The sequence below is a fragment of the Ranitomeya imitator genome, chromosome 2, assembly GCF_032444005.1.
Source record: "Ranitomeya imitator isolate aRanImi1 chromosome 2, aRanImi1.pri, whole genome shotgun sequence".
NCBI classification, from domain to species: Eukaryota; Metazoa; Chordata; class Amphibia; order Anura; family Dendrobatidae; genus Ranitomeya; species Ranitomeya imitator.
The window spans coordinates 573,087,933-573,112,341 of record NC_091283.1 but is presented as its reverse complement, the minus strand read 5'-3'; the positions used below and the strand labels follow the sequence as shown (position 1 = coordinate 573,112,341).

At 46.8% G+C, this 24,409-nt stretch overlaps 1 non-coding gene across 1 annotated transcript; it reads right to left on the bottom strand.

The window, feature by feature from the left end:
• Positions 1-19,004: 19,004 nt before the first annotated feature.
• On the bottom strand, positions 19,005-19,075 carry TRNAG-GCC (transfer RNA glycine (anticodon GCC)). Its single transcript has one exon. It is a non-coding gene; the product is annotated as a tRNA-Gly (tRNA).
• Between the last annotated feature and the right edge of the window lie 5,334 nt (positions 19,076-24,409).

Here is a 24,409-nt window from a genome sequence, read left to right as displayed (position 1 = left end):
TTGTGCTAACTCCTGTCAACCCAGATGGCCCCTTGTGAAATGCCCCTTCTGCTGCAAAACATGAGAAACTGCCTAGTCCTGGATGATGAAGGGAAGGCCCAAAAGGATGGGGAGCCAAAGAAGAGCAGCGTGAGCCCTGTGGTTTTTGAAAGTGTCTGCAGAGTCAATGATGAAACGAGGTTGTCAAGATATGGTATGAAATATCATATAAGTTTAGTTGCTCTTCAGCTCATAAGGTGGGCTAAACCCCCCCTTCCCTAGCTGACTCTACTTGTTTCTCTCTGGGCTACAGACTGTATGCTAGAATGCTAGAACCAAATGAGCTGGGACATATGGAAAAACTCCACTAGCCTGGATGCTTGTCATGCTTTTAACATGTGAGTGTTATCTGTTCTCTTTTATTCCCTTTATGTTATAATTACCCATGTACATATTTGCAATTGTCTCATTTGTAACTTTTTTATAAAATATTTTTGATAACGCACTGCCTAATTTTTAATGGGATATACTATTATATGTTAGTTCTTCTCCATGCTCTAAAAACCGTACCCTAAGTCTTCTGAAGGGAAAACGCTACTGTTACTGTTGTGTTGGGTTAGCTTCGGACCCGTTTAATCGAAGCTGGTGGCAGCGAAAGTGCGCTGACTGTTGGATTATGCTGAAGCAACTGCGGGTTTGATAATTATTGTTCCTGCCTGAGTGGGAGTAGTTTACCGCGTCGCTGCAGCGTGCCCAATAGCCAGTACATAGCAGGCAGCCTTCCTGGCGACTAATTACCCAGGGTGCAGTACCTAATCTGACCTGAAAGTAAGGGGGCGCCAGAGAGCTGCAAGTGTTAAGTGGAACTGTAAGCGGGATATACATAAATCCCTGCAGTTTGTGGTATATTGAAAGCAGTGGGATACCTAGAATAAGCGCCTGCTGTAAGCAAGAGGAAAATAGCCTTGTGTGTGGTTTTTCATCACATCGTGGAGTGGAGGGATAACTAAGATCAGCCCCCCTGCATATGTGATAGCCGTCTGTTGGCCTGAAGTCACCTCAATCCGTGACGTAGGGGTGACGGTCACGGTGGGAATCCTGACGCAGTGTTGACAGCGGTCAGGGGAATCGTGACAATTGGTGGCAAGGCGGTGGGATATCTTAGAGCATTAGTGATTTGGTTTGAGTAATCATTCCTCTCACTAAAAACTTGCAGAAAGTTCTTGCGAGGACTCTGCGCAAATAAGTTTGGAGAACGAACTCAGTGCTTTTTAGTTGTGAGACAATTGCGTACTGGTAATTATCCCCTCCCTTTCTCTTCGTTTTTCTATCCTATCTTTTATTTGGCAACCATGGCTGCGAAAGGGGAAGCCTGGTACAACCAGCAGAAGAAGGACTCTCTTGCTGGGATATGCACGTACCATGGCCTGAACCCCCAGGGTAAGACCAAGACTCAAATGGTCGCTGAACTGGTGCAATTTGAAGCAGACCAAGCCAGGTCACAGAGCCCAGAGGCCGCAGAAGCCGGCACAAGTGAACATGGTGCTGCAGCAGAGGCCCAGCCACTGAATACGGGCCCTACTGGCAACCAGGGGGGCGCAGACCTCCTCCTGCAGCTGGCTCTGCATCAAGGCTCCGCAGATGACCTAGAGAGACGTCTGCAGCTGATCCAGCAATACCAGCGAGCCGAGCGGGAGGCTGAGAGAGCCGAGCGCCAAGCCCAGCGAGAACATGAACTGGAGATACTCCGGCAGGGGGGGATGCCCTCCACCACCCAGAGACGTGAGCACAGCAGCGCTCAGATACCTAAGCCCCGGCCCGATCACTTTCCTGTTATGGAGAAGGACGGGGACTTGGACACTTTTCTGCGGGCCTTTGAGAAAGCCTGCAGACAGTACCGGCTGCCTACAGATGAATGGGCACGATACCTGACACCAGGGCTGAGAGGTAAAGCTCTGGAGGCGTTTGCTGCCCTCCCTCAAGAACAAGATGGAGACTATGAGGCCATCAAGCAGGCTCTGATAGCCAAGTACCAGCTTACACCCGAGGTGTACCGTAGAAAGTTCCGGACCCTCCAACGTGGCCCACACGACAGTTACAGTGATGTGGTGCATGGACTGGGGACCCACTTTGACCAGTGGACCCAAGGACTGTCAGTGACCACCTTTGCACAGCTGCGAGACCTGATGATCAAAGACCAGTTCTTTCATCTTTGCCCAGCTGAGGTGCGACAGTTCGTGATGGACAGAGAACCCAAAGACGTGACGAAAGCAGCGCAGATTGCCGATGCCTATGAGGCCAACCGTAGATCGGAAGTGCGGAAGCCAGTCACCACCAGCTGGAGAGGGGGTAAGCCTGCAACCAACGCCAGTACCCCTGCCAGCCAACACACCAGAGGTCCTGTCCCCGTGGCCAACAGCACCAGACCGACCACCGAACCTCGCACGTGTTACACCTGCCATCAGACTGGTCATATCAGTCCCTCCTGCCCAACCAAGCAGAAGAACACCCCAGCCAAGGCCCCAGGGCCTAATGCAGCAGTTCTTTTGGTGGGTGGTGTGGTTGGGAGGGTGTGTGACAACGTACAGCACGTCACTGTGGGAGGCCATGTTGCTACAGGCCTCAAGGACACCGGGGCTGAACGAACCCTCATCCCACCCGAACTGGCGGCCCCTGAAGAAATCATTCCGGGGAAAACCCTAACTGTCACTGGGATTGGGGGCATCAGCTGTCCCTTACCGATGGCCCGGGTTTTTATTGATTGGGGTGCTGGGAGCGGGGTGAAGGAAGTGGGGCTGTCTGATAATTTGCCCACTGATGTTTTGTTGGGGACTGATTTGGGGAGGATGTTTGCATACTACGTTCCTGACACCCCTCCCCAATCTACTAATAAGGGTAACGTTAACCCTGATGATGATGATGATGGGAAATCGCATGCGTTACCTGACCATGCTTTATCTTGTAATGATGCATCTATTAACCATTTTTTTCCTAGGATTGATGGCGAAAATGTTGTACCTGTGCCAACTGAACCTGATAATGATTTTTCTGTGAAGGTTAATGTGTCCATAGGTACAGGCGTGCCCAGCCACGTCGCTCTGCGGAGTGAGACGGCTGAGGAACCCCTAACAGGGGCAAGTGTCGGTGCTACAGAAAATGGGGAGAAGCATGGGAACCGTGAGAAAGGTGATGCCATGAAATTGACCGGTGCCACCGAGGAAGGTAACTGGCCCATAAGTAGCACTGCCCCTGGAGTGTTGGGGGTGGATGGGGAGGTAGAGCCCATAGCAGCGCCGGCTGATGGGACTGTAGAAATCCCCGGGGAGACAGCCTACGTAGCTGCTGTCACCCGCAGTCAGAGTGCCCGGAACGCAGATAACTGTCAGCCTTCCGGACCCTCCTCAGTCATCACTGTGACTGAACCAGAGGTGGACCCAGAGCAGGTCCAAGAGGGTTCCCGTGGGGAAGGGACCCTGACATCGCTTTTGGCTTCCCCTAGCCAGGAGTTTCAGGCCGCTCTGCACACAGATGCGAGCCTAGAGAGTTTGAGACAACTTGCCGGGACGCACTTCTCCGAGGCTGATAAGGAGAAGGTGTTCTGGGAACGAGGAAGGTTGTACCGGGAGACAGTACCCGGAGAATCACAAAAGGAGTGGTTGAGGGAAAGACAGCTGGTCGTCCCGCAGCAATTCCGGGGTGAGTTGTTGCGGATTGCCCATGAGATCCCGCTAGCTGGACACTTGGGGACAGATGTGTCAAACTACTGCCGCTCCTGTGTCACCTGTCAAAGGGTGGGGAAAGCGGGGCCTGCTCTTAAGGCTCCCCTGATCCCTTTACCAGTGATAGAGGAGCCTTTCCAGAGGATCGCGGTGGACATTGTGGGCCCGCTGGCCGTCCCCAGCAGCTCTGGAAAGCAATACATCCTTACTGTGGTAGACTATGCTACCCGGTACCCAGAGGCAGTAGCTCTGTCGTCAACTAGGGCAGATAAGGTGGCGGATGCCCTGTTGGCTATCTTTTCACGTGTAGGGTTTCCCAGGGAAATGCTTACTGATCAAGGGACCCAATTTATGTCTCGCCTAATGGAGGCTCTCTGTAAGAGAATGCAGGTGAAGCACCTGGTATCGAGTGCGTATCACCCACAGACCAATGGCTTGTGTGAACGCTTCAATGGTACCCTCAAACAGATGCTACGCATGCTGGTTGAGACTCAAGGGCGCGACTGGGAGCGGTACCTCCCACACCTGCTGTTCGCTTACCGAGAGGTTCCGCAGGCCTCGACGGGGTTCTCACCCTTCGAGCTCCTGTACGGCAGGCGAGTCCGGGGACCCCTTGGGTTGGTAAGAGAATTCTGGGAAGAGGAGCCGAACCCTTCTGAAGTGTCCATAGTGGAGTATGTCATGCGCTTCCGTGACAAGATGCAGACCTTGACGCAGTTGGTGCATGACAACATGACGCAGGCTCAGGCTGATCAGAAGCACTGGTACGACCAGAACGCCCGGGAGCGGACCTACCACGTGGGTCAAAAGGTGTGGGTGCTGGTCCCCGTACCAACGGATAAGCTTCAGGCAGCCTGGGAGGGCCCGTACGTCGTCCACCAACAGCTCAACCCGGTCACTTACGTGGTCACGCTTGACCACGCTTGGGGTAGGCGAAAGGCCTTTCACGTCAACATGATGAAGGCTCATCACGAACGTGAACCTTTCGTCCTACCGGTCTGCAGCTTGCCCGAAGACGGTGAGGAAGACACCCTCCTGGACATGCTGGCCCAAGCCAAGGCCAATGGGTCCATCGAGGACGTGGAGGTAAGCGCCTCGTTAACGGAACCCCAGCGGTTGCAGTTGCAAACCACACTGGAACCCTTCCGGGTCGTGTTCTCCAACCGACCTGGGAGGACTGAGTTAGCCGTCCACGAGGTGGACACCGGGAATCACGCCCCACTACGGCGAACATCCTATCGAATCTCTGACCAGGTGCAGCAGATTATGCGCCAAGAGATCGATGAGATGTTACAGCTGGGGGTGATTCGACGGTCAAAGAGCGCGTGGGCATCACCTGTAGTTCTCTGTTATGTAGGCAATCCAGTGACACAGTGTGCCAGCAATCAGAGCACATACATTGATTTGACAATAACCCAAAAACAATAGAACGAGCTCTGAGACGTGGAATCTCTGTAGACCTCAATACCTGAACCTATCCTAAACACAACTAAAGGCAGCTGTGGATTGCGCCTGTCACTACCTATGCAACTCGGCACAGCCTGAGGAGCTGACTAGCCTGAAGATAGAAAAACAAGCCTGACTTGCCTCAGAGAAATACCCCAAAGGAAAAGGCAGCCCCCCACATATAATGACTGTTAGCAAGATGAAAAGACAAATGTAGGGATGAAATAGATTCAGCAAAGTGAGGCCCGATATTCTAGATAGAGCGAGGATAGCAAAGAGAACTTTGCAGTCTACAAAAAACCCTAAAGCAAAAAAACACGCAAAGGGGGCAAAAAGACCCACCGTGCCGAACTAACGGCACGGCGGTGCACCCTTTGCGTCTCAGAGCTTCCAGCAAAAACGAATAGACAAGCTGGACAGAAAAAGTAGCAACAAAAGCAAAGAAACACTTATCTAAGCAGAGCAGCAGGCCACAGGAAAGATCCAGAAGCTCAGGTCCAACACTGGAACATTGACAAGGAGCAAGGAAGACAGAATCAGGTGGAGTTAAATAACAAAGCAGCCAACGAGCTCACCAGAACACCTGAGGGAGGAAGCTCAGAAGCTGCAGTACCACTTGTGACCACAGGAGTGAATTCAGCCACAGAATTCACAACAGTACCCCCCCCTTGAGGAGGGGTCACCGAACCCTCACCAGAGCCCCCAGGCCGACCAGGATGAGCCACATGAAAGGCACGAACAAGATCTGGAGCATGGACATCAGAGGCAAAAACCCAGGAATTATCTTCCTGAGCATAACCCTTCCATTTAACCAGATACTGGAGTTTCCGTCTAGAAACACGAGAATCCAAAATTTTCTCCACAATATACTCCAATTCCCCCTCCACCAAAACCGGGGCAGGAGGTTCAACAGATGGAACCATAGGTGCCACGTATCTCCGCAACAACGACCTATGGAATACATTATGTATGGAAAAGGAGTCTGGGAGGGTCAGACGAAAAGACACAGGATTGAGAATCTCAGAAATCCTATACGGACCAATAAAACGAGGTTTAAATTTAGGAGAGGAAACCTTCATAGGAATATGACGAGAAGATAACCAAACCAGATCCCCAACACGAAGTCGGGGACCCACACGGCGTCTGCGATTAGCGAAAAGTTGAGCCTTCTCCTGGGACAAGGCCAAATTGTCCACTACCTGGGTCCAGATCTGCTGCAACCTGTCCACCACAGAATCCACACCAGGACAGTCCGAAGACTCAACCTGTCCTGAAGAGAAACGAGGATGGAACCCAGAATTGCAGAAAAATGGAGAGACCAAGGTAGCCGAGCTGGCCCGATTATTAAGGGCGAACTCAGCCAACGGCAAAAAGGACACCCAATCATCCTGGTCTGCAGAAACAAAACATCTCAGATATGTCTCCAAGGTCTGATTGGTTCGTTCGGTCTGGCCATTAGTCTGAGGATGGAAGCGGAGGAAAAAGACAGGTCAATGCCCATCCTGCCACAAAAGGCTCGCCAAAACCTCGAAACAAACTGGGAACCTCTGTCAGAAACAATATTCTCAGGAATGCCATGCAAACGAACCACATGCTGGAAGAACAAAGGCACCAAATCAGAGGAGGAAGGCAATTTAACCAAGGGCACCAGATGGACCATTTTAGAAAAGCGATCACAGACCACCCAAATGACTGACATCTTTTGAGAAACGGGAAGGTCAGAAATGAAATCCATCGAAATATGTGTCCAAGGCCTCTTTGGGACCGGCAAGGGCAAAAGCAACCCACTGGCACGTGAACAGCAGGGCTTAGCCCTAGCACAAATCCCACAGGACTGCACAAAAGTACGTACATCCCGTGACAGAGATGGCCACCAGAAGGATCTAGCCACTAACTCTCTGGTACCAAATATTCCAGGATGACCAGCCAACACCGAACAATGAAGTTCAGAGATAAGTTTATTAGTCCACCTATCAGGGACGAACAGTTTCTCCGCCGGACAACGATCAGGTTTATTCGCCTGAAATTTTTGCAACACTCGCCGCAAATCAGGGGAGATAGCAGACACAATGACTCCTTCCTTGAGGATACTCGCTGGCTCAGGTGAACCCGGAGAGTCGGGCACAAAACTCCTAGACAGAGCATCCGCCTTCACATTTTTAGAGCCCGGAAGGTACGAAATCACAAAATCGAAGCGGGCAAAAAATAACGACCAACGGGCCTGTCTAGGATTCAAGCGCTTAGCAGACTCGAGATAAGTAAGGTTCTTATGATCAGTCAATACCACCACGCGATGCTTAGCTCCTTCAAGCCAATGACGCCATTCCTCGAATGCCAACTTCATGGCCAGCAACTCTCGGTTGCCCACATCATAATTACGCTCAGCAGCCGAAAACTTCCTGGAAAAGAAAGCACATGGTTTCAACACTGAGCAACCAGAACCTCTCTGTGACAAAACCGCCCCTGCTCCAATCTCAGAAGCATCAACCTCGACCTGGAACGGAAGAGAAACATCTGGTTGACACAACACAGGGGCAGAACAAAAACGATGCTTCAACTCCTGAAAAGCCTCCACAGCAGCAGAAGACCAATTAACCAAATCAGCACCCTTCTTGGTCAAATCGGTCAATGGTTTGGCAATGCTAGAAAAATTACAGATGAAGCGACGATAAAAATTAGCAAAGCCCAGGAATTTTTGCAGACTTTTCAGAGATGTCGGCTGAGTCCAATCCTGGATGGCTTGGACCTTAACCGGATCCATCTCGATAGTAGAAGGGGAAAAGATGAACCCCAAAAATGAAACTTTCTGCACACCGAAGAGACACTTTGATCCCTTCACAAACAAAGAATTAGCACGCAGGACCTGGAAAACCATTCTGACCTGCTTCACATGAGAGTCCCAATCATCTGAGAAGATCAAAATGTCATCCAAGTAAACAATCAGGAATTTATCCAGATACTCACGAAAGATGTCATGCATAAAAGACTGAAACACAGATGGAGCATTGGCAAGTCCGAACGGCATCACTAGATACTCAAAATGACCCTCGGGCGTATTAAATGCAGTTTTCCATTCATCTCCTTGCCTGATTCTCACCAGATTATACGCACCACGAAGATCTATCTTAGTGAACCAACTAGCCCCCTTAATCCGAGCAAACAAGTCAGATAACAATGGCAAGGGATACTGAAATTTAACAGTGATCTTATTAAGAAGGCGGTAATCAATACATGGTCTCAGCGAACCATCCTTCTTGGCTACAAAAAAGAACCCTGCTCCCAGTGGTGATGACGATGGGCGAATATGTCCCTTCTCCAGGGATTCCTTCACATAACTGCGCATAGCGGAGTGTTCAGGCACAGATAAATTAAATAATCGACCTTTAGGGAATTTACTACCAGGAATCAAATTGATAGCACAATCACAATCCCTATGCGGAGGTAGGGCATCGGACTTGGGCTCTTCAAATACATCCTGATAATCAGACAAGAACTCTGGGACCTCAGAAGGAGTGGATGACGAAATAGACAAAAATGGAACATCACCATGTACCCCCTGACAACCCCAGCTGGATACCGACATAGAGTTCCAATCCAATATTGGATTATGGGTTTGCAGCCATGGCAACCCCAACACGACCACATCTTGCAGATTATGTAGCACCAGAAAGCGAATAACTTCCTTATGTGCAGGAGCCATGCACATGGTCAGCTGGGTCCAGTACTGAGGTTTATTCTTGGCCAAAGGTGTAGCATCAATTCCTCTCAACGGAATAGGACACCGCAAAGGCTCCAAGAAAAACCCACAACGTTTAGCATAATCCAAATCCATCAGATTCAGGGCAGCGCCTGAATCCACAAACGCCATGACAGAATACGATGACAAAGAGCATATCAAGGTAATGGACAGAAGGAATTTGGATTGTACAGTACCAATGACGGCAGACCTATCGAACCGCTTAGTGCGCTTAGGACAATCAGAAATAGCATGAGTGGAATCACCACAGTAGAAACACAGACCATTCAGACGTCTGTGTTCTTGCCGTTCAACTCTCGTCATAGTCCTCAGGTTTAATCTTAGACAATACCGCCAAATGGTGCACAGATTTACGCTCGCGCAAGCGTCGACCGATCTGAATGGCCAAAGACATAGACTCATTCAAACCAGCAGGCATAGGAAAACCCACCATGACATCCTTAAGAGCCTCAGAGAGACCCTTTCTGAACAAAGCTGCCAGCGCAGATTCATTCCACAGAGTGAGTACTGACCACTTCCTAAATTTCTGACAATATACTTCTATATCATCCTGACCCTGGCACAAAGCCAGCAAATTTTTCTCAGCCTGATCCACTGAATTAGGCTCATCGTAAAGCAATCCGAGCGCCAGGAAAAACGCATTTACATTACTCAATGCAGGGTCTCCTGGCGCAAGAGAAAATGCCCAGTCCTGAGGGTCGCCGCGCAAAAAAGAAATAATAATCAAAACTGTTGTGAATTCTGTGGCTGAGTTCACTTCTGTGGTCACAAGTGGTATTGCAGTCTCTGGGCTTCCTCCCTCAGGTGTTTTGGTGAGCTCGTTGGCTGCCTTGCTATTTAGCTCCACCTGAGTCTGTCTTCCTTGCTCCTTGTCAATGTTCCAGTGTTGGATCTGAGCTACTGCATCTTTCCTTGGGCCTGCTGCTCTGCTAGATAAGTGCTTCTAGTTTGTTTTCTGTTTTTTCTGTCCAGCTTGCTATTAACTTTTGCTGGAAGCTCTGAGAAGCAAAGGGGTGCACCGCCGTGCTGTTAGTTCGGCACGGTGGGTCTTTTTGCCCCTTTGCGTGGTTTTCGTTTTAGGGTTTTTTGTAGACTGCATAGTTCTCTTTGCTATCCTCGCTCTGTCTAGAATATCGGGCCTCACTTTGCTGAATCTATTTCATTCCTACGTTTGTCTTTTCATCTTGCTAACAGTCATTATATGTGGGGGGCTGCCTATTCCTTTGGGGTATTTCTCTGAGGTAAGTCAGGCTTGTATTTCTATCTTCAGGCTAGTCAGCTCCTCAGGCAGTGCCGAGTTGCATAGGTAGTGATAGGCGCAATCCACTGCTGCTTATAGTTGTGTGAGGATAGATCAGGTACTGCAGTCTACAGAGATTCCACGTCTCAGAGCTCGTCCTATTGTTTTTGGTTATTGCCAGATCTCTGTATGTGCGCTGATTACTGCACGCTGTGTTGCCTGATTGCCAGCCACAACAGTACAAGGAGCCTCACCAATGATTCCCAATAGAGGGAAAAAAGAAATCCTGACATCATTTTTTTTTCTTAGCTCTGTCTTCAGTCTTTTTTTTCCCCTAGACATTAGAGTGCTTCAGGACACAGCTGTGGACATGGATATTCAGGCTCTGTGTTCCTCAATGGATAATCTCGTTGTAAATGTACAAAAGATTCAAGATACTATTGATCAGAAATCGATGCTAGAACCAAGAATTCCGATTCCTGATTTGTTTTTTGGTGACAGAACTAAGTTCCTGAGCTTCAGAAATAATTGTAAGCTATTTTTGGCCTTGAAACCTCATTCTTCTGGTAATCCTATTCAACAGGTTTTGATTATTATTTCTTTTTTGCGCGGCGACCCACAGGACTGGGCGTTTTCTCTTGCACCAGGAGATTCTGCATTGAGTAATGTTGATGCATTTTTCCAGGCGCTGGGATTGCTTTACGATGAGCCTAATTCAGTGGATCAGGCTGAGAAAAATCTGCTGGCTTTATGCCAGGGTCAGGATGATGTAGAAGTATATTGTCAGAAATTTAGGAAGTGGTCAGTACTCACTCTGTGGAATGAATCTGCACTAGCGGCTTTGTTCAGAAAGGGTCTCTCTGAAGCTCTTAAGGATGTAATGGTGGGATTTCCTATGCCTGCTGGTTTGAATGAGTCTATGTCCTTGGCCATTCAGATCGGTCGTCGCTTGCGCGAGCGTAAATCTGTGCACCATCTGGCGGTATTGTCTGAGAGTAAACCTGAGCCTATGCAGTGCGACAGGACTATGACTAAAGTAGAACGGCACGAACACAGACGTCTGAACAGACTGTGTTTCTATTGTGGTGATTCTACTCATGCTATTTCTAATTGTCCTAAACGCACTAGGCGGTTCGATAGCTCTGCCGTTATTGGTACTGTACAGTCCAAATTCCTTTTGTCCATTACCTTAATGTGCTCTTTGTCATCGTATTCTGTCATGGCGTTTGTGGATTCAGGCGCTGCCCTGAATCTGATGGATTTGGATTATGCTAAACGTTGTGGATTTTTCTTGGAGCCTTTGCGGTGTCCTATTCCGTTGAGAGGAATTGATGCTACACCTTTGGCCAAGAATAAGCCTCAGTACTGGGCCCAGCTGACCATGTGCATGGCTCCTGCACATCAGGAAGTTATTCGCTTTCTGGTACTGCATAATTTGCATGATGTGGTCGTGTTGGGGTTGCCATGGCTACAAACCCATAATCCAGTATTGGATTGGAACTCTATGTCGGTAACCAGCTGGGGTTGTCAGGGAGTACATGGTGATGTTCCATTTTTGTCTATTTCGTCATCCATTCCTTCTGACATCCCAGAGTTCTTGTCGGACTTTCAGGATGTATTTGAAGAGTCCAAGTCTGATGCCCTACCTCCGCATAGGAATTGTGATTGTGCTATCGATTTGATTCCTGGTAGTAAATTCCCTAAGGGTCGTTTATTTAATTTGTCCGTACCTGAACACACCGCTATGCGCAGTTATGTGAAGGAGTCCCTGGAGAAGGGACATATTCGCCCATCGTCGTCACCATTGGGAGCAGGGTTCTTTTTTGTAGCCAAGAAGGATGGTTCGCTAAGACCGTGTATTGATTACCGCCTTCTTAATAAGATCACTGTTAAGTTTCAGTATCCCTTGCCATTGATTTCTGACTTGTTTGCTCGGATTAAGGGGGCTAGTTGGTTTACTAAGATTGATCTTCGTGGTGCGTATAATCTGGTGAGAATCAGGCAGGGAGATGAATGGAAAATGGCATTTAATACGCCCGAGGGTCATTTTGAGTATCTGGTGATGCCGTTCGGACTTGCCAATGCTCCATCTGTTTTTCAGTCTTTTATGCATGACATTTTCCGTGAGTATCTGGATAAATTCTTGATTGTTTACTTGGATGACATTTTGATCTTCTCTGATGATTGGGAGTCTCATGTGAAGCAAGTCAGAATGGTTTTCCAGGTACTGCGTGCTAATTCCTTGTTCGTGAAGGGATCAAAGTGTCTCTTCGGTGTGCAGAAAGTTTCATTTTTGGGGTTCATCTTTTCCCCTTCTACTATCGAGATGGATCCGGTTAAGGTTCAGGCCATCCAGGATTGGACTCAGCCGACATCTCTAAAAAGTCTGCAGAAATTCCTGGGCTTTGCTAATTTTTATCGTCGCTTCATCTGTAATTTTTCTAGCATTGCCAGACCATTGACCGATTTGACCAAGAAGGGTGCTGATTTGGTTAATTGGTCTTCTGCTGCCGTGGAAGCTTTTCAGGAGTTGAAGCGTCGTTTTTGCTGTGCCCCTGTGTTGTGTCAACCTGATGTTTCTCTTCCGTTCCAGGTCGAGGTTGATGCTTCTGAGATTGGTGCAGGGGCGGTTTTGTCACAGAGAGGTTCTGGTTGCTCAGTGTTCAAACCATGTGCTTTCTTTTCCAGGAAATTTTCTGCTGCTGAGCGTAATTATGATGTGGGCAACCGAGAGTTGCTGGCCATGAAGTGGGCATTCGAGGAGTGGCGTCATTGGCTTGAGGGTGCTAAGCATCGCGTGGTGGTTTTGACTGATCATAAGAACCTTACTTATCTTGAGTCTGCCAAGCGCTTGAATCCTAGACAGGCCCGTTGGTCGTTATTTTTTGCTCGTTTTGATTTTGTGATTTCATACCTTCCGGGCTCTAAAAATGTGAAGGCGGATGCTCTGTCTAGGAGTTTTGTGCCCGACTCTCCGGGGTTATCTGAGCCGGCGAGTATCCTCAAGGAAGGAGTCATTGTGTCTGCCATCTCCCCTGATTTGCGGAGAGTGTTGCAGAAATTTCAGGCTAATAAACCTGATCGTTGTCCGGCCGAGAAACTGTTCGTCCCTGATAGGTGGACTAGTAAAGTTATCTCTGAACTTCATTGTTCGGTGCTGGCCGGTCATCCAGGAATCTTTGGTACCAGGGAGTTGGTTGCTAGATCCTTCTGGTGGCCATCTCTGTCACGGGATGTGCGTGCTTTTGTGCAGTCCTGTGGAATTTGTGCTAGGGCTAAGCCCTGCTGTTCACGTGCCAGTGGGTTGCTTTTGCCCTTGCCGGTCCCGAAGAGGCCTTGGACACATATTTCGATGGATTTCATTTCTGACCTTCCCGTTTCTCAAAAAATGTCGGTCATTTGGGTGGTCTGTGATCGCTTTTCTAAAATGGTCCATCTGGTGCCCTTGGTTAAATTGCCTTCCTCCTCTGATTTGGTGCCTTTGTTTTTCCAGCATGTGGTTCGTTTACATGGCATTCCTGAGAATATTGTTTCTGACAGAGGTTCCCAGTTTGTCTCGAGGTTCTGGCGAGCCTTTTGTGGTAGGATGGGCATTGACCTATCTTTTTCCTCGGCCTTCCATCCTCAGACTAATGGCCAGACCGAACGAACCAATCAGACCTTGGAAACATATCTGAGATGTTTTGTTTCCGCTGACCAGGATGATTGGGTGTCATTTTTGCCGTTGGCTGAGTTCGCCCTTAATAATCGGGCCAGCTCGGCTACCTTGGTCTCTCCATTTTTCTGCAATTCTGGGTTCCATCCTCGTTTCTCTTCAGGACAGGTTGAGTCTTCGGACTGTCCTGGTGTGGATTCTGTGGTGGACAGGTTGCAGCAGATCTGGACTCAGGTAGTGGACAATTTGACCTTGTCCCAGGAGAAGGCTCAGCTTTTCGCTAATCGCAGACGCCGTGTGGGACCCCGACTTCGTGTTGGGGATCTGGTTTGGTTATCTTCTCGTCATATTCCTATGAAGGTTTCCTCTCCTAAATTTAAACCTCGTTTTATTGGTCCGTATAGGATTTCTGAGATTCTCAATCCGGTGTCTTTTCGTCTGACCCTCCCAGACTCCTTTTCCATACATAATGTATTCCATAGGTCGTTGTTGAGGAGATACGTGGCACCTATGGTTCCATCTGTGGCGCCTCCTGCCCCTGTTTTGGTGGAGGGGGAATTGGAGTATATTGTGGAGAAGATTTTGGATTCTCGTGTCTCTAGACGGAAACTCCAGTATCTGGTCAAATGGAAGGGTTATGCTCAGGAAGATAATTCCTGGGTTTTTGCCTCTGATGTCCATGCCCCAGATCTTGTTCGTGCCTTTCATGTGGCTCATCCTGGTCGGCCTGGGGGTTCTGGTGAGGGTTTGGTGACCCCTCCTCAAGGGGGGGGTACTGTTGTGAATTCTGTGGCTGAGTTCACTTCTGTGGTCACAAGTGGTATTGCAGTCTCTGGGCTTCCTCCCTCAGGTGTTTTGGTGAGCTCGTTGGCTGCCTTGCTATTTAGCTCCACCTGAGTCTGTCTTCCTTGCTCCTTGTCAATGTTCCAGTGTTGGATCTGAGCTACTGCATCTTTCCTTGGGCCTGCTGCTCTGCTAGATAAGTGCTTCTAGTTTGTTTTCTGTTTTTTCTGTCCAGCTTGCTATTAACTTTTGCTGGAAGCTCTGAGAAGCAAAGGGGTGCACCGCCGTGCTGTTAGTTCGGCACGGTGGGTCTTTTTGCCCCTTTGCGTGGTTTTCGTTTTAGGGTTTTTTGTAGACTGCATAGTTCTCTTTGCTATCCTCGCTCTGTCTAGAATATCGGGCCTCACTTTGCTGAATCTATTTCATTCCTACGTTTGTCTTTTCATCTTGCTAACAGTCATTATATGTGGGGGGCTGCCTATTCCTTTGGGGTATTTCTCTGAGGTAAGTCAGGCTTGTATTTCTATCTTCAGGCTAGTCAGCTCCTCAGGCAGTGCCGAGTTGCATAGGTAGTGATAGGCGCAATCCACTGCTGCTTATAGTTGTGTGAGGATAGATCAGGTACTGCAGTCTACAGAGATTCCACGTCTCAGAGCTCGTCCTATTGTTTTTGGTTATTGCCAGATCTCTGTATGTGCGCTGATTACTGCACGCTGTGTTGCCTGATTGCCAGCCACAACACAAAACCTGTTGAATAGGATTACCAGAAGAATGAGGTTTCAAGGCCAGAAATAGCTTACAATTATTTTTGAAATTAAGAAACTTAGTTCTATCACCAAAAAACAAATCAGGAATAGGAATTCTTGGTTCTAACATAGATTTCTGATCAATAGTATCTTGAATCCTTTGTACATTTGTAACAAGATTATCCATTGAAGAGCACAGACCCTGAATATCCATGTCCACACCTGTGTCCTGAAACACCCAAATGTCTAGGGGAAAAAAAAGACTGAACACAGAGCTGAGAAAAAAAAATGATGTCAGAACTTCTTTTTTCCCTCTATTGAGAATCATTAGGTTGGCTCCTTGTACTGTTATGTAGGCAATCCAGTGACACAGTGTGCCAGCAATCAGAGCACAAACAGTGATTTGACAATAACCCAAAAACAATAGAACGAGCTCTGAGACGTGGAATCTCTGTAGACCACAATACCTGAACCTATCCTAAACACAACTAAAGGCAGCTGTGGATTGCGCCTGTCACTACCTATGCAACTCGGCACAGCCTGAGGAGCTGACTAGCCTGAAGATAGAAAAACAAGCCTGACTTGCCTCAGAGAAATACCCCAAAGGAAAAGGCAGCCCCCCACATATAATGACTGTTAGCAAGATGAAAAGACAAACGTAGGGATGAAATAGATTCAGCAAAGTGAGGCCCGATATTCTAGATAGAGCGAGGATAGCAAAGAGAACTTTGCAGTCTACAAAAAACCCTAAAGCAACAAACCACGCAAAGGGGGCTAAAAGACCCACCATGCCGAACTAACGGCACGGCGGTGCACCCTTTGCGTCTCAGAGCTTCCAGCAAAAACGAATAGACAAGCTGGACAGAAAAAGTAGCAACAAAAGCAAAGAAACACTTATCTAAGCAGAGCAGCAGGCCACAGGAAAGATTCGACGGTCAAAGAGTGCGTGGGCATCACGTGTAGTTCTCGTGCCAAAGAAGGACCGGACCACCCGGTTCTGCGTGGACTACAGGGGGCTCAACGCCATCACAGCCTCGGATGCGCACCCAATGCCGCGCATCGAGGAGCTGCTTGAGAAGTTAGCTGGCGCAGATTACCTAACAATAATGGATCTGAGTCGAGGATACTGGCAGATTCCCCTGAGCCCCGAGGCGCAGGAGAAGTCCGCCTTTATCACACCCTTTGGACTGTACGAGTCCACGGTCATGCCCTTCGGCATGAAGAATGCCCCTGCCACTTTCCAGCGGATGGTCAACCTCCTTCTTCAGGGACTGGAGACGTACGCCGTGGCGTACTTGGATGACATTGCCATCTTCAGTTCCTCCTGGGAGGAACACCTGCAGCATCTCGAGGAGGTGCTCAGGCGAATTCACCAAGCAGGACTGACTATCAAGCCGGGAAAGTGTCAGATGGGCATGAGGGAGGTTCACTACCTGGGGCACCGGGTAGGCGGGAACACCCTGAAGCCAGAGCCTGACAAAGTGGGAGTGATCGTGAACTGGCCCACTCCCGTGACCAAGAAACAGGTGATGTCCTTCTTGGGCACTGCAGGGTACTATAGGCGCTTTGTAAAGCACTATAGTAGCCTGGCAAAACCTTTGACGGACCTCACCAGGAAGAAGCTACCCCACATCGTCAACTGGACAGATGGCTGTGAGGGGGCCTTCCAGGCGTTGAAAACCGCACTGTGCAACGCCCCTGTGTTGAAAGCAGTCGACAGCAGTCGACCGTACTTGGTGCAGACCGACGCCAGCGAGTTTTGCCTTGGTGCTGTGCTCAGCCAGGTTGACTCGGAGGACCAAGAGCACCCCGTGTTATACCTGAGCCGGAAACTTTTGCCGAGGGAAGTGGCCTACTCCACCATCGAGAAGGAGTGCCTGGCCATAGTCTGGGCCCTGCAGCGCTTGCAGCCCTACTTGTACGGTCGCCCCTTCACTGTGGTGACCAACCACAACCCTCTGCGCTGGCTAAACGCCATGTGTGGAACCAACGGCAGGTTGCTACGCTGGAGCCTTGCCCTTCAGCAGTTTGACTTCACCATTGAACATAAAACGGGCAAAGAGCATGGGAATGCAGATGGACTCTCCCGCCAGGGTGAACCTACTGAGGTGCCCATAGAGGCATACCGTGGGGTACTGCCTCCCTAGCACACACCAAAAGGGGGAGGTGTCACGATATGGTATGAAATATCATATAAGTTTAGTTGCTCTTCAGCTCATAAGGTGGGCTAAACCCCCCCTTCCCTAGCTGACTCTACTTGTTTCTCTCTGGGCTACAGACTGTATGCTAGAAGGGGGTTTTATTGCCTTGGGTCGTAAATTCCAGGCTCAGAGGAAAGTCCCTCACCCCTCCCACCTTCACCAGTCAGAACTGGAAAAATGGCTCCAAAAATTCATGAAAGATTCTTTGTTTAGTTTTTGTTAGATATTAGGCAAACGATTTAAGCTAGAAATACGAAAATATATATTTTTATTCTCACTCGGTGTATCTACACAACCCGCGAAACACGAGCTTCTAACTCCATCTGGTAAAGAAGTAGGGATTTCTCTGGAAATATGTATCCCAGATAGGACATATTTGATCTCATTAGAATGCCCACATTAATCTGAGATGAATGATGAGTTTGGTAGAACTATGGCGTGTTTTGTAGTGAAGTTATAGAAATTAGAAAGAATAGTTTAAAGTTTAGGCAGAATGTAGAGAGAGGAGGGTCTGGATAAGCCAGCCCTTCTGTGATGTCAAAGCCGGAAGGTATTAAGTTGTCACAGGCTGCCCAGCTGAGTCTCTCTGCTAGATCTCTTCCTGACTGCTTGTCTCCTGAAGCCAGCAGCACGTCCAAATGAGCTGGGACATATGGAAAAACTCCACTAGCCTGGATGCTTGTCATGCTTTTAACATGTGAGTGTTATCTGTTCTCTTTTATTCCCTTTATGTTATAATTACCCATGTACATATTTGCAATTGTCTCATTTCTAACTTTTTTATAAAATATTTTTGATAACGCACTGCCTAATTTTTAATGGGATATACTATTATATGTTAGTTCTTCTCCATGCTCTAAAAACCGTACCCTAAGTCTTCTGAAGGGAAAACGCTACTGTTACTGTTGTGTTGGGTTAGCTTCGGACCCGTTTAATCGAAGCTGGTGGCAGCGAAAGTGCGCTGACTGTTGGATTATGCTGAAGCAACTGCGGGTTTGATAATTATTGTTCCTGCCTGAGTGGGAGTAGTTTACCGCGTCGCTGCAGCGTGCCCAATAGCCAGTACATAGCAGGCAGCCTTCCTGGCGACTAATTACCCAGGGTGCAGTACCTAATCTGACCTGAAAGTAAGGGGGCGCCAGAGAGCTGCAAGTGTTAAGTGGAACTGTAAGCGGGATATACATAAATCCCTGCAGTTTGTGGTATATTGAAAGCAGTGGGATACCTAGAATAAGCCCCTGCTGTAAGCAAGAGGCCAATAGCCTTGTGTGTAGCTTTTCATCACATCGTGGAGTGGAGGGATAACTAAGATAAGCCCCCCTGCACATGTGATAGCCGTCTGTTGGCCTGAAATCACCTCAATCTGTGACGTAGGGGTGACGGTCATAGTGGGAATCCTGACCCAGTGTTGACAGCGGTCAGGGGAATCGTGACAGAGGTGCACTGCGAATGTCAACAAACAAGGAAAAGAACTAGCTTGCATTGGCCGGGAATCGAACCCGGGCCTCCCGCGTGGCAGGCGAGAATTCTACCACTGAACCACCAATGCTTGGATGTGTCTTTTCTCTCTGTGGTGTCCACCAGTCCCAGGGTCTGATGGCCACCTTCGGCCGACTGGACCGCGTGCAGCTCCGCAGGGCCGGTGGTCGACGGAAGCTCGGCTAGCTCAGTCGGTAGAGCATGAGACTCTTAATCTCAGGGTTGTGGGTTCGAGCCCCACGTTGGGCGGTTTCTTATTGCCTCCTTTTACTGCTTGTGCTAACTCCTGAAGACACAAAAGAGAATAGTAAAACCAAAAACACTCAGTTTGAAAAAATGTTGCAGTAATCCGCAAGTGCTAGTAAAAGATGTAAAAAACAGGGTATTTGGTTGATACGTTTTTTGCAAAAAATGTATACTAAGCTGCTCTACCAATCTTCACGGTATACCCTTATCAGAGCAGTCCTAACTAATGTGTGCAATCCCTATCTGATGTATTTAAAAACCTGATCATCTGTATATAACCTGTGTGAACAGGGTTCAGAGAGGAAAAATCCATGTGTGCATACAGGGTAGAACAGCTTTTGTGCAGATAGCCCAAGAGGAGTGGTGGAACTCCCCAGTCTTGTAGACACAAGAGAACAATTATGGAAACAGGAACACATGGGCTACTTGCACAGTGAACAAGTCTGTATGATCATGTTCACACACCACCAAGAAACCGAAAGACACAAAAGAGAATAGTAAAACCAAAAACACTCAGTTTGAAAAAATGTTGCAGTAATCCGCAAGTGCTAGTAAAAGATGTAAAAAACAGGGTATTTGGTTGATACGTTTTTTGCAAAAAATGTATACTAAGCTGCTCTACCAATCTTCACGGTATACCCTTATCAGAGCAGTCCTAACTAATGTATGCAATCCCTATCTGATGTATTTAAAAACCTGATCATCTGTATATAACCTGTGTGAACAGGGTTCAGAGAGGAAAAATCCATGTGTGCATACAGGGTAGAACAGCTTTTGTGCAGATAGCCCAAGAGGAGTGGTGGAACTCCCCAGTCTTGTAGACACAAGAGAACAATTATGGAAACAGGAACACATGGGCTACTTGCACAGTGAACAAGTCTGTATGATCATGTTCACACACCACCAAGAAACCGGAAGACACAAAAGAGAATAGTAAAACCAAAAACACTCAGTTTGAAAAAATGTTGCAGTAATCCGCAAGTGCTAGTAAAAGATGTAAAAAACAGGGTATTTGGTTGATACGTTTTTTGCAAAAAATGTATACTAAGCTGCTCTACCAATCTTCACGGTATACCCTTATCAGAGCAGTCCTAACTAATGTATGCAATCCCTATCTGATGTATTTAAAAACCTGATCATCTGTATATAACCTGTGTGAACAGGGTTCAGAGAGGAAAAATCCATGTGTGCATACAGGGTAGAACAGCTTTTGTGCAGATAGCCCAAGAGGAGTGGTGGAACTCCCCAGTCTTGTAGACACAAGAGAACAATTATGGAAACAGGAACACATGGGCTACTTGCACAGTGAACAAGTCTGTATGATCATGTTCACACACCACCAAGAAACCGGAAGACACAAAAGAGAATAGTAAAACCAAAAACACTCAGTTTGAAAAAATGTTGCAGTAATCCGCAAGTGCTAGTAAAAGATGTAAAAAACAGGGTATTTGGTTGATACGTTTTTTGCAAAAAATGTATACTAAGCTGCTCTACCAATCTTCACGGTATACCCTTATCAGAGCAGTCCTAACTAATGTATGCAATCCCTATCTGATGTATTTAAAAACCTGATCATCTGTATATAACCTGTGTGAACAGGGTTCAGAGAGGAAAAATCCATGTGTGCATACAGGGTAGAACAGCTTTTGTGCAGATAGCCCAAGAGGAGTGGTGGAACTCCCCAGTCTTGTAGACACAAGAGAACAATTATGGAAACAGGAACACATGGGCTACTTGCACAGTGAACAAGTCTGTATGATCATGTTCACACACCACCAAGAAACCGGAAGACACAAAAGAGAATAGTAAAACCAAAAACACTCAGTTTGAAAAAATGTTGCAGTAATCCGCAAGTGCTAGTAAAAGATGTAAAAAACAGGGTATTTGGTTGATACGTTTTTTGCAAAAAATGTATACTAAGCTGCTCTACCAATCTTCACGGTATACCCTTATCAGAGCAGTCCTAACTAATGTATGCAATCCCTATCTGATGTATTTAAAAACCTGATCATCTGTATATAACCTGTGTGAACAGGGTTCAGAGAGGAAAAATCCATGTGTGCATACAGGGTAGAACAGCTTTTGTGCAGATAGCCCAAGAGGAGTGGTGGAACTCCCCAGTCTTGTAGACACAAGAGAACAATTATGGAAACAGGAACACATGGGCTACTTGCACAGTGAACAAGTCTGTATGATCATGTTCACACACCACCAAGAAACCGGAAGACACAAAAGAGAATAGTAAAACCAAAAACACTCAGTTTGAAAAAATGTTGCAGTAATCCGCAAGTGCTAGTAAAAGATGTAAAAAACAGGGTATTTGGTTGATACGTTTTTTGCAAAAAATGTATACTAAGCTGCTCTACCAATCTTCACGGTATACCCTTATCAGAGCAGTCCTAACTAATGTATGCAATCCCTATCTGATGTATTTAAAAACCTGATCATCTGTATATAACCTGTGTGAACAGGGTTCAGAGAGGAAAAATCCATGTGTGCATACAGGGTAGAACAGCTTTTGTGCAGATAGCCCAAGAGGAGTGGTGGAACTCCCCAGTCTTGTAGACACAAGAGAACAATTATGGAAACAGGAACACATGGGCTACTTGCACAGTGAACAAGTCTGTATGATCATGTTCACACACCACCAAGAAACCGAAAGACACAAAAGAGAATAGTAAAACCAAAAACACTCAGTTTGAAAAAATGTTGCAGTAATCCGCAAGTGCTAGTAAAAGATGTAAAAAACAGGGTATTTGGTTGATACGTTTTTTGCAAAAAATGTATACTAAGCTGCTCTACCAATCTTCACGGTATACCCTTATCAGAGCAGTCCTAACTAATGTATGCAATCCCTATCTGATGTATTTAAAAACCTGATCATCTGTATATAACCTGTGTGAACAGGGTTCAGAGAGGAAAAATCCATGTGTGCATACAGGGTAGAACAGCTTTTGTGCAGATAGCCCAAGAGGAGTGGTGGAACTCCCCAGTCTTGTAGACACAAGAGAACAATTATGGAAACAGGAACACATGGGCTACTTGCACAGTGAACAAGTCTGTATGATCATGTTCACACACCACCAAGAAACCGGAAGACACAAAAGAGAATAGTAAAACCAAAAACACTCAGTTTGAAAAAATGTTGCAGTAATCCGCAAGTGCTAGTAAAAGATGTAAAAAACAGGGTATTTGGTTGATACGTTTTTTGCAAAAAATGTATACTAAGCTGCTCTACCAATCTTCACGGTATACCCTTATCAGAGCAGTCCTAACTAATGTATGCAATCCCTATCTGATGTATTTAAAAACCTGATCATCTGTATATAACCTGTGTGAACAGGGTTCAGAGAGGAAAAATCCATGTGTGCATACAGGGTAGAACAGCTTTTGTGCAGATAGCCCAAGAGGAGTGGTGGAACTCCCCAGTCTTGTAGACACAAGAGAACAATTATGGAAACAGGAACACATGGGCTACTTGCACAGTGAACAAGTCTGTATGATCATGTTCACACACCACCAAGAAACCGGAAGACACAAAAGAGAATAGTAAAACCAAAAACACTCAGTTTGAAAAAATGTTGCAGTAATCCGCAAGTGCTAGTAAAAGATGTAAAAAACAGGGTATTTGGTTGATACGTTTTTTGCAAAAAATGTATACTAAGCTGCTCTACCAATCTTCACGGTATACCCTTATCAGAGCAGTCCTAACTAATGTATGCAATCCCTATCTGATGTATTTAAAAACCTGATCATCTGTATATAATCTGTGTGAACAGGGTTCAGAGAGGAAAAATCCATGTGTGCATACAGGGTAGAACAGCTTTTGTGCAGATAGCCCAAGAGGAGTGGTGGAACTCCCCAGTCTTGTAGACACAAGAGAACAATTATGGAAACAGGAACACATGGGCTACTTGCACAGTGAACAAGTCTGTATGATCATGTTCACACACCACCAAGAAACCGGAAGACACAAAAGAGAATAGTAAAACCAAAAACACTCAGTTTGAAAAAATGTTGCAGTAATCCGCAAGTGCTAGTAAAAGATGTAAAAAACAGGGTATTTGGTTGATACGTTTTTTGCAAAAAATGTATACTAAGCTGCTCTACCAATCTTCACGGTATACCCTTATCAGAGCAGTCCTAACTAATGTATGCAATCCCTATCTGATGTATTTAAAAACCTGATCATCTGTATATAACCTGTGTGAACAGGGTTCAGAGAGGAAAAATCCATGTGTGCATACAGGGTAGAACAGCTTTTGTGCAGATAGCCCAAGAGGAGTGGTGGAACTCCCCAGTCTTGTAGACACAAGAGAACAATTATGGAAACAGGAACACATGGGCTACTTGCACAGTGAACAAGTCTGTATGATCATGTTCACACACCACCAAGAAACCGGAAGACACAAAAGAGAATAGTAAAACCAAAAACACTCAGTTTGAAAAAATGTTGCAGTAATCCGCAAGTGCTAGTAAAAGATGTAAAAAACAGGGTATTTGGTTGATACGTTTTTTGCAAAAAATGTATACTAAGCTGCTCTACCAATCTTCACGGTATACCCTTATCAGAGCAGTCCTAACTAATGTATGCAATCCCTATCTGATGTATTTAAAAACCTGATCATCTGTATATAACCTGTGTGAACAGGGTTCAGAGAGGAAAAATCCATGTGTGCATACAGGGTAGAACAGCTTTTGTGCAGATAGCCCAAGAGGAGTGGTGGAACTCCCCAGTCTTGTAGACACAAGAGAACAATTATGGAAACAGGAACACATGGGCTACTTGCACAGTGAACAAGTCTGTATGATCATGTTCACACACCACCAAGAAACCGGAAGACACAAAAGAGAATAGTAAAACCAAAAACACTCAGTTTGAAAAAATGTTGCAGTAATCCGCAAGTGCTAGTAAAAGATGTAAAAAACAGGGTATTTGGTTGATACGTTTTTTGCAAAAAATGTATACTAAGCTGCTCTACCAATCTTCACGGTATACCCTTATCAGAGCAGTCCTAACTAATGTATGCAATCCCTATCTGATGTATTTAAAAACCTGATCATCTGTATATAACCTGTGTGAACAGGGTTCAGAGAGGAAAAATCCATGTGTGCATACAGGGTAGAACAGCTTTTGTGCAGATAGCCCAAGAGGAGT